Genomic DNA, 16,158 nt, shown 5'->3' on the forward strand with positions numbered 1-16,158 from the left:
ATTTGTACTAGAAGCAGTTGTAACAGGTGTGCCAGCACACCCATAAAAAGAGTCACAGTTTCTAAACATTATTTCCTCGAGTAATCAGGCTTAAATAGCAAAGCAATGTCTTTTAATCCCCAGTCCCACCTTCTGTTACCAACACACACACACACACACACACACACACACACACACCTACACCCCTAACTTCTGCTCCTGAGATCTTGGCTTTCAGTGTTATCATTTTGTTTTTGGCCGGACCCCACAGCATGTGGGATCTTAGTTCCCTGACCAGGGATCGAACCTGGACCCCTCTACATTGGAAGGGTGGAGTCTTAACCGTTGGAACACCAGGGAAGTGTTATCATCAGTATTATCATCTCACTGAGAATGCTAAAACTGATCTGAGCTTACTGGCTTGGCTTTGCAGGTGGAAGAGACCGATGTTGATTTCTAATCAACATGATCTTCCTTAACATACCAAGAGCAGGCTGGTGGATGGGACCAGAGTGTTCCCACCCTGCCAGGACAGGGAGGACTGGGGATGTGGCCAGAAAGAAGTCGAGTACCCACCCCTTCCATGCAGGCAATGGAGGGGGACAACGGGAGCAGATAGTGACGTCAGGGTGGGGCTTTCCCCTCTGGGCCCAGGCCTCAGAATGGGGAGGGGTCTTGGCAGGTGACAGTGGCCCTGGGTCAGAGGACTTGCCCACTCCAGACTCACCACTCTGGGTGGGATCAGCTCTTGGGCTGATCTGTCCCAATCCCAAGGTACTAGATGCACCAGTGTGGACACAGGGTACAGACTGGAAGGTCAAGGGGGTCAGGAGGTCCATTTCATTCATATAGTGGGGCCCTACTGTGTCCACTTTCCAACTGGTGGGAGCCAATTGGGAATCTTGTCAGGGACAGATGAAATTTGAACAGTCTGGATAGTTATGCTGAAAAGAGACCGTTGAAACCTTAAGACCATGAGATATTATTAATTGGCTCCTTTAAGCTTCATCCCTCACTGGCAGAAGGAGGTTATGAGGAAGATCAGATGGGTTATAGAAAATAAGAAGTGATGTTTTCTTCCATATCTGGGAGTTGCATTAGTGAATTTTGTGGTCTTGATACATTTCTTGTCATCTCTCCCCACTCTAGACTGTAGGATCCCAGGGTCACCAGGCCATGGCTGTTTTGTTCAACTTGGATCCAGCGCCTAACCAGACCAGACACAAAACTGACCTTCAAGTAAGTTGTGAAAGAACATACAAATGAATGAAGCCAGCCTTGAATTCCTCCATAGCTAATGCACATTGGAATGGTAAAAATGAGAAGCTATGAGAAGAAATTTTACCAAGTCAGACTTTAGTCGTAGCCAACATTGGTTGTTCTATGCAATATCCTCCTCCCCTTCATCTTACTTCCAACTCTGGTTTGAACAGCAATGTTAGAATACTCCCTCCCCAGATTTCCAAGTTGCTGGAGATGACCAAGTCACCAATTGTGACTAATGAGGTATCAACTAAAGTAAAGGAAGTAGGGCTTCCAGGAAATTGTTGTCTGCCTGTTAACAAGAGACAGACTGGCACACACCTTTTTTTTTTTCTCTCTCTCTCTCTCTCCTTACTCCCTCTTCTTCCTAACTGAAATGCAGAAGCAGTGCCTGGAGATGCAACAGCCATTTTGCAACCATGAGGGTGAAAGTCACATGCTCAGGGCATCAGAGTGCTTGAATCTTCCTGGAGCTACTGCTCCAGCCCCGGGCGGCACCCTTCAGAACATGTTATATATGAGAAGAATAAACCTCTTTTTCTAGGTTTATTGATTCCCTACCATCCTTGGAAAGAATTCAGGATTTTATGAAATTGAGAGGGGGAAAGGTTACATCATTTTTATGAATCTCAAACTTGAGATGAAGCATTTCCTTCCATTATAAATATGGGCAACAGACCGGAGCAGTATCAGCGATGCCTGCAGACTTTGTCTCTGGAAATCACAGATGTTCTCATTTAACATTGCAGTTACTGTCTTTATCTTGATTTATCACTTGTAGTTATCACTGTTTTGAAATTCTGGTGGTTATTCAACTCAGTGCTTGATCTAGTTATTTAATGCATTATTTTGAAAAGGACATATATTACTATGTCCCAAATTTGTATTTTGAAAAACATTTGATAACCAGTTCAATATAATTTGTTTCCATCATTGAATTTTTTAATTTTATGCATATAAAAACATTCTTTCACAGAATTTCCCTACCTACCAAAGGAGGTTATTGTTCAAAAAAGGTGCAGAACCTCGATTTTGTTGAGTTAAGCACTGTGATCAGGTCTCTCTATGAGGGGACTACAGAATTCCTAACTGAGCCCCTGTTTTCCCCAACGGATTCACAGGCAACCCTGAAGGGTAATGATTTCTGGAAGCAAAAGTAGGGACACTCATGAATCAAGAGCAATCTTTGCAGCTCATTCCCCTTCAATCTTACTTCTTTTTCCTGACCCTAAGAGGCCCCTGTTCAGGTGCCTTCAAAGACCTGACAGGAAGGTACACAGTGTCTGCTGCCTTCACAAGTTTTCCTGCTATTCACAGGACAACATCCAGCTGATGAGGTGGAAAATGGCTACCTTCTTGTCAGTATGTGATTCCCCTGGGGCCAGTAAAGTTTAAGAATTAATGAAGGCTTTACCCCACATGTGCTGTCATTCTCAAGACATCACACACACCCCACCCTCCCATCCCTACCCAGCAACAACCGTGCAAGCCTTGCGGCTGTTCCCATTGCTTTATGGTGGCTGATGTCATGTCTTCCTGCTGGCGTGATTTGTGCTCTGATGGTTATCCAACTTGGCATGACCAACCTCTGGACGACCTGTCCTTCATCACAGCTGCCAGTCTGCCCAGAGCCATTTGTCCAGACCGCAGCCTCTTGGCTTCTTGTGACATGACTCCCACAGGCTGACCAGGGAGCCAAAAGAAATCGTATGTCACATCGACAGGGTGAGCAAATGTCACCTCTTCTCTGTGGCAACAGAAAGTCTGCCCCAGGGAGATGAATTGATGACCGCTTCATCATTCATAATACTGAAAGCCAGTCAACTTTCTTTTTCTTTTGTATTTGGCCATAGAACAGAGCCAGAGACTGGAAAGGAAAAGTCAGAAGATATCAGACACCCATGGGAGGCCTGGCATTGGCAGTGGCTGGTAGACACAGGACCCCGGTAGAGTTAAGGTCATATACTGCCCCCAGGCTGGGATCCTGAGATGCATATGCTGCTTTCATGCTTCTTAAGGGCACTGAGTCTGGTGAGTGTCCCTCTCAGAAGCTTCCTGTGTGCTATCATGCTCCTGGAGTTAGACTGTGAATGTATTAGCTGTCTACTGCTGTGTAACAAATTACCCCAAAACTTGATGGCTTAAAACAGTAAACATTCTTATGGTCAAGAACCCGGAACACCTTAGGGGGCCTCGGCCTCACAAGGCTGCAGTCAAGGTGTCAACTGTAACTACGGTCTCAAATTAAGCCTCGTCTTAAGGCTGGACTGAGGGAAGATCTGCTTCCACACTCACTCACGTAACTGTGGGAAGAACTTAGTTGCTCCTGGGCCTCAGTTCTTCATTGGCTGTCAGCTGGTTTCCAGCCACAAGGGTTTCTCCTCAGGGCAGCTCACAACCTGGCTGCCAGCTTCGCTCAGAGAGAGCAAGTGACAGAACGATAGAGGGTAACAAGATGAAAGCCAGAGTCTTTATAACTTGATCTCCAGGGCGCCATTCCTTCACTTTTTGCATTCTGTGCCTCAGAGGCAAGCCACTGGGCCCAGTTCACACCCAAGAGGAGGGACTCGCACTCACAAAAGCATGAGTGCCGGGGAGCAAGAGTCACTGGGACCCATCCAAGAAACTACCCACCACAGTGGGGAGTCTGGGGAAAATCTGTTCAGTTTTATTCACGCACTGTATTTTCTGAACCCAATTTCTTGTGCTTCTGTCTTCAGATTGCATGCATACAGTTTCCTAACTCCAGTGGTTCTTTACCTGAAATCCATGAGCATTGGAGGAAGGCTCTAGGAACTTCCTAAAATTATACGAGTCAAATGTTGTCTATACACAGATTTTTTGCTAGGAAGAAGATCTGTAGTTTGCATTAGATTCCCAAGTGGGATCAAAAATCCAAAACAACAGAGCCACCCCCTCCCCAATCTTTGTGAGACATCCGTGTTCCCAAAATGCTATCAGATGCTATTGGAGGGCCAGTAGAGGAAATTGTTAACCACATTTAACAATTGGGTTAACCAGTTGTAACCAGGACTGGGCCAACCCCTCAAGGGCCATCTCATCCAACAGGTAGAAAAGCAGAGGCCTGTGGGGGCAGTGGAGGGCAGGTAAAGGCACTGGGCTAGGCTCACAGGGGGCCTGACAGACTTGGAGGCCACAGCGTGTTCTGTTTCCGCTAGGCTGCTGTTACTGCTACTTGACCCCACTAAGCGGTAGTTCAATGCATTTAGATGGCCGTCTAGAAAACATGGATTTTTGCCAACAAACTGGTGTTAATGTTGCTTCAACACAGTGGCTTGACATGTAAAATCCATTCTCAACTCTTCACTTGGACTTTACATTGTTTTTCCTTTAATTTGTTTGACAAACCTTGCTTTATACTTCTAACAGCCGTTCACTCTCCATGGAACAGGAAATGAAATGTAGCCACATGGAAACTCATAACTGTTTACTTTAGGGAGAAAGAGGGGCTGGAGAGGACTGCTTGGGGCCTTGATGAAGCCACTTGGGCAAAGAAGCCCGTCTAATTAAACCAGATGCCTGACTGAATTACCACAGTCAAAGTGTGCCTGACTGTCACTACCCACTCCGCACACTTAAGATATGTGGCCATGGGTGAGTTACTTAACCTCCCTGGGCCTCAGTTTCCCTGTCTGCAAAATGAGGATAGCAATAAGACCCCTCCTTACCACAGGGCAGCAGGGAGTAATTAGATCAGGTAGTAGGTGCAAGGCACTGAGCCCAGCACGTGGAAAAATAGAGTCTGACAGTGTCCTCCCCGTTTCTGGATTTCTATAGGCTCGGGACCCTGGGCGTGATCACCACTGGTGAGTAGAGAACTCGTGTTATTTCACTCCAGAGTCTGAACTTGTAACCAGTGACATATATAAGAGTATGGATGGAAAGCCCTGGAGCCCAGGGACGCTGGTTTGAGTCTCTTCTCCCCCTCACCCAGTCATGACTTTGACCACACGCTCCTCCTTCAGGCCTCACGTGATCGGGACTGGCTTGTTCACAGATGCTCAGAACCGCACACCTGCGGCCCGGCCCGCCCCCTCCGCATCCACCTGCGGCAGACACTGCTCATCAGTGGGGCACCTGGACGGACACGTGAACAGAGCCTGAGCTTCTCCATCCCAGAGAGGAAAGCATATCAAGTCCCCTCACAAACATGCTTCTGACTGATCTTCTGGAAAACACAGAAGATATTGACAGGGAGACAGCCTCCCCCCACCCCCCGCCCTGCCCAGGGAGGGCTCTCAACGGGATGTACCCGAGGTGTCTGGGCTGCTTACAGTGCGAACAGTCTGGAATCCATAGATTTACAGGGCCTGGCCTCCTAGAAGATGTCACATACCCTTCTTACTTACTGAAGTATAACATAGAAATGCTTCACGGCCAAAGCAGCTCTCTTTTCGGTAAGTGTTGCCCCACTGGCGTTGCTGAGCGAGTTCCTTTGTTCAGTCTGGAGGAGGGAGAATTCTACTGTATTGAGAGGAGGCCTGGGGATGACGCCGGTGGTCCCTGGCTTCTCCTGGCTCCGCCTGTGCCTGGTGAGAACTTATGTTTTTAAACTTGTCTGTGCATTTAGATTCTGGGTAAGACCACCGGTGCTCTGACTCGGATTCGGCATTCCTTTCTTAAGTGTAAGCTCAGCACCCTAGGCCTAAAGAGAGGTTGAGCTGTCAAGACTCTGTCAAGATGGTGACCTTGGGGTCAGGGCCCTCGGGTCTCTACCACATTGGACCTGACCATAGTAAGTGCTCAGCAAACATTCCCTGAAATGAGTGTTGGTTGTTTCATCCTAGGAATTGACTTTCAGGCCCCTGACTATTCCATGGGGCGAGCAGGGGAGGCACTGGGTCAGGGGGAGAAGTCATGAGGAATGCTGTGTATTTCCTTAAACCCATTTTGAAACCTGTAAGCTACCGTGCAGAATCCACAGGCAAAGCGATGGGGAGGTCTGGCTGGTGCTCAAGTGCTTCTGACGCAGTCCCAGCAGCTCAGTGGACTGCTTGCCTGCCCCTGCAATGAGTAATCCATGAATTACAAAGCATTTACATCAGTGACCAAAGTCATAACAATCCACCAATTTGAGCTGGAGAATGTTGTGGAAATGACCGAGGTTTTTTTTTTTTATCATTCATGTTTTTATTAAAAAAATAGACATGTAGACATTTTTATAAAACAAACCAAAACCTGCATGAATCTTCACCAGATCTTCCTCTTGAGCAGGATCTAAGCAGTAATCACACTAGTGAATCCACTGGACCACAGGCCTAACCTCTTTGCAAATAAATCAACATCAGAGGAATAATACAGCCCTCTTGAAGGCTGAAGTATTGCCCAGCTTGTCTATGTAGCTAAAATGCTCTCAAGGTTACTACCACTTATTTTCCAACATAGTAACAATAATAATATCTGACAACTACTGGATGCTAATATGCACTTAAATTGTTCATTGAATCTAGTTGAATCTTAGTAACAATTCTATGAGGTTGTTTCTATTATTAGCCCCTTTTTACATATGGGAAAACTGAGGCTTTGGAGAGGTTTTGCTCCAACATTTGCTCCAAATGTTTTGCTCAAAGTCCAAGGACTAGGTAGTGATAGATCTGGCATTTATAAAATTATATCTAGTATTTAGGTAAAATAAATGACAAGTTAAAACACAACTCATTTAATTGCAGGTAACATCTTTAGCATAGAAATCTGAGTCTAAGCATGTGAAGAGGGTAGAATTCCCCTGAAAAAAAGTAGGCATATAAACTACAGGTTTTGCTGCTGTTGAAGTATAGTTGATTTACAATGTTGTGTTAGTTTCAGGTGCACAACAAAGTAATTCCACTGTGTATATATATATCTATATACATATTCTTTTTCAGACTCTTTTCCCTTATAAGGTATTACAAAATATTGAGTATAGATCTCTGTGCTATACAGTAGATCCTTGTTGGTTGTCTATTTTTTTGTTAGTTTTATTGGAATATAGTTGATTTGCAATGTTGTGTTAGTTTCAATTGTGCAGCAAAGTTATTCATTTATCCATATACATATATTCATTTTTTTCACATTGTTTTCCCATTTAGTTTATTACAGGATATTGAGTAGAATTCCGTGTGCAATATAGTAGGTCCTTGTTGGTTATCTATTTTATATAGAGGAGTGTGTGTATGTTAATCCCAAGTTCCTAATTTATCCTTCCCCTACCCCCACCGCATTTCCCCTTTGATAACCATAAATTTGTTTTATGACAAATAGACTATCTGTGAGTCTATTTCTGTTTTGTCAGTACATTCATTTATATCCTTTTTTAAAATTAAATTCCACATATGAGTGATATCCTATGATATTCATCTTTCTTTTGTCTGATTTACTTCACTTATATAATAGTCTCTAGGTCCATCCATGTTGCTGCACATGGCATTATGTCATTTTTTTTCATGGCTGGGTAATATGCCACTGCATATATGTACCACATCTTCTTTACCCATTCCTCTGTTGATGGACCTTTAGGTTGCTTCCATGTCTTGCCTATTTTAAATAATGCTTCTATGAACATTGGGATGCATGTATCTTTTCAAAATATGATTTTACCTGGATATATGCCCAGTTCTCTGTAGTAATTGTAGCAACTTACATTCCCATCAATAGCATAGAAAAGTTCCCTTTTCTCTACAAGCTCTTCAGCATTTATTGTTTGTAGGTTTTTTGGTAATGGCCGTTCTGACTGGTGTGAGGTGATACCTCGTTGTTTTGTGTTTTTTTAATTTATTTTTTTATTGAAGGATAATTGCTTTACAGAATTCTGTTGTTTTCTGTCAAACCTCAACATGAATCAGCCATAGGTATACATATATCCCCTCTCGTTGTAGTTTTGATTTGCATTTCTCTTGTAATTGGTGAAGTTGAGTATCTTTTCATGTGTTTTTTGGAAATGGCCAATTTTTGATGCATGTGAAACTCACAGAAATGGGATTTCTCTTAAAGAAAGGTCACCAAACTTATCCTAATAAGGAAAGATATTGAATACCTTTCCTTTTTGCCAATGCACATTAATAATTAACTTGGGATCTTTTTTCAAGTATCAGAAGTGGTAAAGAAAACACAGCCCAATTTGTCAGCCCATTTATCTGGGATCTGCACATTTTTACAGCAGAAGAAAAGACACTGAACATGTGGCAAAGAGAGAGGAGGTGCAGAAAAAAATGAAATTTAGCATTTATTGGGAAATAATTTTCCTCAGCATTATAATAATCCATTAACCCCAGAATAAACCCAAAGTTAATGGTTATTATCACTCTGAAACAACACCTCACATTTTCTAAGGCAAACAAAACCATCATTAAAAACAATGGTGTCTCCTTAGAAGCTCTTTAATGCTCGTTTTTGGTGAAATAAAATCCATTACCCAGAGAAGGAAATGCTCGATGTTAACTACAATCTGCACTTCAGTCCAGCGCCTGGGTGGCGTCACACACCTGTTTTAAGAGGAGAAAAGCCCTGAACTTGAATTATTGCCTGGAGATTTGTGTGGAGTAGGACACTGGGAAAGGACCTTGTCAGATCATATTCTGTATGTTTTACAAGGCATCTCCTAGTATACGTTTAAATCTCACAGATTTTATGCTAGGGCACCAGAGCCTTGGGGCTGTAAGCACTGAGGTGTTAGAGGACAGAGATATAGTGAAATAAATGCTGCTGTCTTTTCGGTCTCTGTCATAATTCTCTCAGCTTATAGAATTTTCTCTCTAGGAAAAAGAGCCTGTGTGTGAGAGAGAGAGAGAGAGAAAGAGACAGACAGACAGACACAGAGATACACAGAGACAGGGAAATAAAGGAGAGAGAGAAAGAGTAAGCGAGGTAGGAACAGGAGAGAGAAAGAGAACAGGCATCGCATGGAAGATAGAGTTGAAGGCCTGCTATATTTGTTACTTAATTGTCTAGATCAGAGTTTCCCAGCCTTGACACTATTGACATTTGTGTCAGACCATCCTTTGTCAGGGAATGTCTGTGGGGCTGTCCTGTGCCTTGTAGGATGTTTAGCCATGTCCCTACCTTTACCTCCTAGAGACATAGCAGTCATATCCCCTACTTCCCAGTTGTGATAATCAAAACTGTCTGCTGCCTTTGCCAGATGTCCCCAGGGGACAGAACCACCAGTATTGAGGACCACTGGTCTAAGGCCAAGACTGGGTCCTCAGGGGTTATCACTGGGGTAGGCAGGACATACTGTCTCTGCTGTTCCATGTAGCTGGCTAAGTGTTCAGTGTCTACCCAGGAAGGAATCTGCTCAGGGCAGTAAATCTGACCTGCACCTACAGAAAACAAAATGCAATATCCAGGATCTTCCTATCTGTGCTGTAATCAAAATTAACCATTAATGTACTCTCAGACTTTCCTCACCCCCTACCCACAAAAGAGGACTCAAGCTTGGTCCAAAGTATTAGACAGAGTTCTCTAGAAAAATAGTGCCAGCAAAATGCATATAGAGAGAGAGACAGAGATTTATTGTAAGGAATTGAATAATGCAATTGTGGAAGCTTCATAAGTTTGAAATCTGCTGGGTAGATTGGCAGACTGGAGACTCAGAGGAAAGTTGCGCTTCAAGTCCAAAGGCAATCAGCTGGCGGAATTCCTTCTTGCTCAGAGGAGGTTCAGTTTGTTCTTTTAAGGCCTTCAACTGATTAGATGAGGCCCACCCACAGTACAGAAGGCAATGTTTTACTCAAAGTCCACAGACTTAAATGTTAACCTTATCCAAAAACAAAATACACACACACATATATATGTGTGTATATATATATGTATATATACATATATATATACTTTCACAGAAACAGCTGGAATAATGTTTCAGCATATCCGGACACTATAGCCCAACCAAACTGATGCATAAAATTAACCATTACAGCTTACTTCCTGGCTCCACCCTTCAAGGAGAGACTGGACCAGCTGGGTGGGGTTTGAGGGTGAGAAAACTAAGAGGCAAAGGGAGAGAAGAAGGGTAACAGGCAAGAGCAAGGTCTGAAGGAGGCTTTTGTTTCTTGTGTGTGGAGGGTCAAGGATATAGAGAACATCATGGCATGAGAAGATTTATAAAACAAAATTTCAAGGAAATCAGTGAGCATTCTGTCATTATGAGAATGCTCAGAATAATACAAAGAAAAGAACTTATTTGTAAAAGCCCTTGATGGTATTGACTATATGATTGTCATTGCAGTACCTTTTGGGGACTGAGCCACATGAGCCTTGGCTTTCTAGACACTACACATGTGAGGGAGCCACCACTGTACCAGAAGCTTCCTCAAGAGAGCTGTGGCTACCCCTGTGGTAAGCAGACTCCAGGGTATTTACATAATGATTCAGAGCAGGAGAGGAGCCCCCACTTTCCTGCAGCAGTCTTTTCCTCCCTTGGCTGGTGCCTCCTCCCACCCCTTCTCACAGGAGGTGCTCATGCAGCCCATGCTACTAGGGCGAGAGGGACTGAGGGGAGACACTTGGGTAAAAGAGCTGATGTGCTAACAAAAGAAAACTCAGGAAAGAGTTAGTCCCTTTTCCTACCAAAACACACATTTTTATATGCTGCTGCCACTTCATGTTGTGAACCAGCTGAGGAACTGGTGATGCGGTGAGGACAACAGAGCAGAAAGGAAAAAAGAGCCAGAGTCTTTAATAATGTCTCTGAGCCCCTGAGAATCACTTTCTTGGATTTCTTGCTAATTGAGACACTAATTACTTTTAAGCCAGGTAAGTCTATTTTTTTTTTGTTCCTAATACCTCATGTCATTTGGCCTACAACGACAGAGAAAAGATAGTTCTCGAACCTAAAAAAGTTGATGATCTAAGAGAAATCTTATGATAATGGTGATGATGGTGACAAAGATAGTGATATGGTGATGCTGCTGCTGTTAGTCGTGGGGGATTGTGACAGTAACTATGGTAGTGGTGGTGGTGATGGTGATGATGATAAAACTGGAATTGATGATGGATATAGTGATCCTGAGGTCAGCAGCTGTCACTTGTCAAATGCTTCCTTTGTACCAGATCTGCTTCTGACCAGGTTTCCCAATTGCTTGGGCTGATATAAAGAGGAAATGGGGTAACAGATGCAAAAGCTTCTTAAAAAAGATTAAACCATCACTGCATTAATAATCCATTTGTGAAACACTATAGCCCTACACTATTCTAAATGCTTTAAGCAGTTATTTTCTCACCACAGTCCTATAAATGGAGTCAGACTCCATTTTATATGTTTGACCACTGACAGCTTTTAAGCCCCCAGCACTCCCATTTCCCTGTGTCTGCCCAATCTGGGAAAGCCAATAAGAAAGCCCAGTAACAATTTGGGGTAGCAGGGAGGCTCGTCCTGCCCTCCACACGGGGTGACCACACAGTTAATCCTGTGAGATGGGGAGTCTGATTTTTCTTGTTTTATTGACGAACAAACAGGATCACATAGCTCATATATGACAAAGATAGGATTCTGTTAGACTCCAGAACCTGAGCTTCTGATCAACAACAATCCAGGGGTGTGGTGTTGTAAATGATGAAACAAGATACCCACTGTGAAAGATGCTTGGAGAATAGGAAGCATTTGTTCACTTACTCATTCTTTCCAACATTCAACAGGGAACCAATTGTGCCTGTGCCTCAAGGCAAGCTGGGGCTAGGTTTAAGGGACATTCACTTGGACAATCAGAGGCCCTGTGAGCCAAAAAGAGCTGAATACCTTCCTGATAACATTATCAGATCCTGAGGCAAGGCAGAAATCAACCTGTGGAAGATGCTCAGAAAAAAGTTGGCCAAAATGGGCAAGTAGATTGAGAACGAAAGATGAAGGGTGGACCACAGAAAGATAACTACAAACCCAGAAAGCATGAGGCTGCTTGCCACAGCAGGACACAAAACCTGGACCAGAGATGAAACTCATATTAACAAATCATGATTATGTAATATTGCTGATAGGAAAGTCACAGTAATCCTCAGCACCATAGCTTTAATGAGAGACTGCCTTGCTACTCTAATTAATGAAGGATTAATTTATAAATCAAATATTCACATTAAAAATTCAGAGGCCGTCAATCAATATTCTTCTGCTCATGCTACGGTCATCTAATTTTCTGTAATAGATGACATTAGAAGATGAGTATTGGTAAACTAATAGAACATTCCATTGAAATACTTCTCAAGAGCGTTTGCCATCTTGGATGGCTCATTGACGGACAATATTAATACAAGCCTTGGGTGGATCCTAAGGACAGTGCAGTAATTGACTCCTTATTGAGCAGTGGAGAGCTTCCATTTGAATAGCATAGTGACAGAGCCATTTAGAGAATCTGAACTAGAGCCATTTAGAGAATTAGTAAAGGTGTAGAAATATTTGCCTTTCTTTTTAAGACAAAATGGGTCAGGTCTTGCCTCTGAAGCCTGGGACCAGTGTTGACCTTGGCCAAGCTGAACAGATGCCGTCTCCCAGGATTTTGAATCTTAAGGCCATGAAGTCGGGACAGGAGGAGCCCTGAAAGGTGTGTTATCACAGCGACCGCAGTGCACACTGACCACATTGCCCCTGCCACCTGGCTCTTCAGAAAGCCCTTGGTTCTCACCCACCTCCCAAGTTTGGTTTCCAAACCACCTTTCATTCGAAGAACTCAGATGGCCTTCTAATAAATTCCGTTATGCTGAAAATGGCCAGAGTCCATCTCTCACTGGCAACCTGGACTTCTGACTGAGACATAAATAACCTGAGGGAAGAAGTAAGTTGTGCATTAATCACATTTCCTGTTTCGGTTAGGCTGTGTGTAAGGTAAGAGGCACTTGCTTCCAGAAATATGGGAGAAGACATCAGGAAGCTACTTAGCTGTGATAAATGTGAGGAGTGTGGTTTGGAGGGCACCTGTCTCCAATGAAATGGGAACCGAAAGAGTTATGACCAGTGAGAGGGCCAGGAGAGGGGAGTCCATCCATTTAAGCAGAGCATGTGAAATGAACTCATTACCCAACAAACAAACAAAGGACAGAAGTGCTGTTCAGGATGGCACATTTCCTGGGAGCCCCTACTTAAAAGAATAACTAGGATGCATGGTAAATATGCACACCTGCTCGTGACTCAAGGCAGTACTTCTTCCCGGGCTTGTGTGTCTGCTTTCTGACTGTGCTCCTGGGATATGCTTCTCTTGCAGGGCTCCTTCTGCGTAGGTCCTAAGCAGACTGACAGCACCCAGTAGGTGCTCAGTAAATACCTGTTGAAAGAATGGGCAGATTGTGACCCCCGAATTCCACGCGAGTTCTTGTGGAAAGGAAGAGTGGTACAGCCTCTGGAAAATGATCACTCAGCCATTTGAGAACTCCTGTCATCCACTTAAGGCTGTTCCTTTCAGTAATTTCTTTCTGTTAGAGGTTTTTGTACCCAACCTTCATGATGGCCTCCAGTGATTCTTTCATGCTGGAGTTGATGCCATGTGTAGTCAGTCAGTCCCTCTCACACCACTGAATAGGTCTGACCTGTGTAACCCAGGAGAATATTGCAGAAATGATGGTGCATGACATCCAGGACTACATCATAAATAATTTTGCAGCTTCTACCTTTCTCTCTCTTGGATCACTTTTTCTGGAAGAAGCCAGCTGCCATGTTGTGAGAACAGTCAAGCAGCCTTATGAGAGGTCTACATGGTGAAGAACTGAAGTGTCATGCCAACCACCAGCACAAATGGGGCAGCCATGACAGTGAGCGATCTCGGTATCAGATCTCCCAGCCCCTCTTTAGAAGACCCATGGGACCATGGTCTTGAGGGACCATGACCCAGAATCGCTTAAGTCACTCCTGAATTCCTCTTCAAAGACATGTGTAAAGTACTACTTTTTATTGCATCCCCACCTGCCATGTAGGAGGGCTCCCTTTTCTCCACACAAGTAGGTGTCTTTAGAAACTTAGGATTCACCTCGTGGCCAACCCTGTAGTCACCAGGAAATATAATAGTCCTGGATCTACTTCCTCATAACCCTCCACCTCACTTTCCCAAAGGCCTTGCCCCTCACGTTCAGCTTCCGCAGTGGATTGTTGGTCATTCTGTATTTCATGCAAGTCCGTCGTCAGATGGGGAACAGGGCCTCCAACCCTAAGAATGGAGGAATGGTGAAGGGGAGAAAGAGTTCTCTCCTAAGTCTCTGTTCAAAGTGGAAACTCAAAGGACTTCCCTGGCAGCCCAGTGGTTAAGACTCCATGCTTCCAATGCAGGAATTACAGGTTTGATCCCTGGTTAGGGAACTAAGATCCCACATGCCATGCCAGAAAAAAAAAAGGAAATCAGAAATAAAACTCAGACCCTTCACACAATGAAGATTAACCCCCTTTCTTTCCAACACATTTCCTGTGAGTTTTTATTACACTCACTACATGACAAAAGGCTGAGAGGATGATCCAGTGCCTGAAGCCAAAGGCCTGGCTCCAAGGTGAAAATGATTCCATACTCCTTACTTTTGTCTTCTCTGAAGAATCCTTCAGCTCGGTGTTTCTTAACGACATGAAGCCTTAATCCCTTGAGATACTCAGAGGAGGAAAACAAATGCTGTGAACAAAAAAGTAAGAGAATTTCTGTATTCCGAAGCCCCCTCTCAGAGATCTACAGAATATGTTCCTGTCCTCCAAAGCAGTCACTCAGTAAGGAAACCTAGCTAATCCAGGACTTCCCCAATGTTCCCGGACACAGAATGTTTATTCTTGCCTAATACGAAATCCTGCTGAATGAGTACTCAACAGAGTCCTTTGGGAGACACTGTTTCACCCCAAATGTTGGTTTACTCTCTTTTTCGGTTCAGATTCCATTGGCAAAGGCAAATGAGAAAGGATGAGATGGGGAGTACTGGTGCTACCCAGACAGAGTGCAAGCGTGGAGTGAGAAAAGCCAGGGTGTTGTGTTTTGGGGTTTTGTTTGTTTGCTTGCTTTTTATTTGAAAAATTAATACAGGAAATTATAAAAACAGCACAGAGAGTCCAGATGCACACATCACACAGTGTAATGATAACATCAACATAACCACATTATCAAAAAAAAATTGAAACAACACTATTAACTATGATTTGGATTCCACCAGTTTTTACTTGCATCTTTTTGGTATATATATTTATGAAATTTTATGACATGTATAGATTCGTGCCACCACCACTACAATCAGAATTGTTCCATCACTACAAAGAAACTCCCTCAGCCGGTCCCCTTATAGCCATACCCTCTACCATTCCTGCCCACTAACGACCATCACTATCGTTTTGTCAGACTGTTATATAAATGTAAATATATGTAACAGTTGAGGTTGGCTTTCTTTTTTCACTCAGCATATCTTTGAGATCCATCCAAATTGTTGCATGTGTCAACAGTTCATTTATCTTTACTGCTGAATAATACTCTATTTTCTAACACCATTTGTTTAATCATTCACCTGATGAAGGATGTCTGGGCAACTTCCAGTTTGGGGCTATTGCAAATACAGCCACTATAAACATTCTTATATGGGTTTTGTGAGAATATAATGTTTTAATTTCCCCGGGATAAATATCCAGTAGTACAGTTGCTGGGGTGCAAGGTAAATGTATACTTGACTTTATGAGAAACTGCCACACTGTTTTACAGAGTGGCTCTACCATTTTCATTGCCACCGGGTATGTACTAGTGACCCGCTTTCTTGATACATCAGGGTTTTTTATTGTAGCCATTCTAGTAGAAGTGTCATGGTGTCTCATCATGGTTTTAATTTGCATTTTACTAATGGCGAATGACATTGAACATACACTTGTGCATCTGTTTGCTATCTATAGCTCCATTTGTTGAAATGTCTGTTCAACTCCTTGGTCCATGTTCTAATTGGATTGTTTGTTTCTTTACTTTTGAGTTTAAAAAGTACTCTATATATATT

At 43.4% G+C, this 16,158-nt stretch overlaps 2 protein-coding genes across 10 annotated transcripts in view; both read left to right on the forward strand.

Moving 5' to 3' along the window:
- CFAP20DC (CFAP20 domain containing) overlaps positions 1–5,645 on the forward strand; it is a 282,051-nt gene extending 276,406 nt beyond the window's left edge. For 2 of the 6 annotated variants that reach the window (XR_014063942.1, XR_014063945.1), the window contains 4 exons: positions 1,129–1,218; positions 3,096–3,273; positions 5,041–5,069; positions 5,229–5,645. The gene's annotated coding sequence lies outside the window, so the exon portion shown is untranslated. Of the gene's footprint in view, positions 1–1,128; positions 1,219–1,624; positions 2,160–3,095; positions 3,302–5,040; positions 5,070–5,197 lie in introns of those variants that run through there. The other 4 variants (XR_014063947.1, XR_014063946.1, XR_014063941.1 and 1 more) reach the window with 4 other exon arrangements.
- The window catches only part of FAM3D (FAM3 metabolism regulating signaling molecule D), a 76,718-nt gene continuing 61,688 nt past the window's right edge, over positions 1,129–16,158 (forward strand). The window contains exons 1-5 of one of the 4 annotated variants that reach the window (XM_081524657.1): positions 1,129–1,218; positions 3,096–3,273; positions 5,041–5,069; positions 5,229–5,660; positions 10,466–10,575. The gene's annotated coding sequence lies outside the window, so the exon portion shown is untranslated. Of the gene's footprint in view, positions 1,219–3,095; positions 3,302–5,040; positions 5,070–5,197; positions 5,661–10,465; positions 10,576–16,158 lie in introns of those variants that run through there. The other 3 variants (XM_081524659.1, XM_081524658.1, XM_081524660.1) reach the window with 3 other exon arrangements.

The sequence above is a fragment of the Giraffa tippelskirchi genome, chromosome 9 (genome assembly GCF_054371585.1).
Source record: "Giraffa tippelskirchi isolate mGirTip1 chromosome 9, T2T-mGirTip1v1.2.pri, whole genome shotgun sequence".
In the NCBI taxonomy this organism is placed as follows: Eukaryota; Metazoa; Chordata; class Mammalia; order Artiodactyla; family Giraffidae; genus Giraffa; species Giraffa tippelskirchi.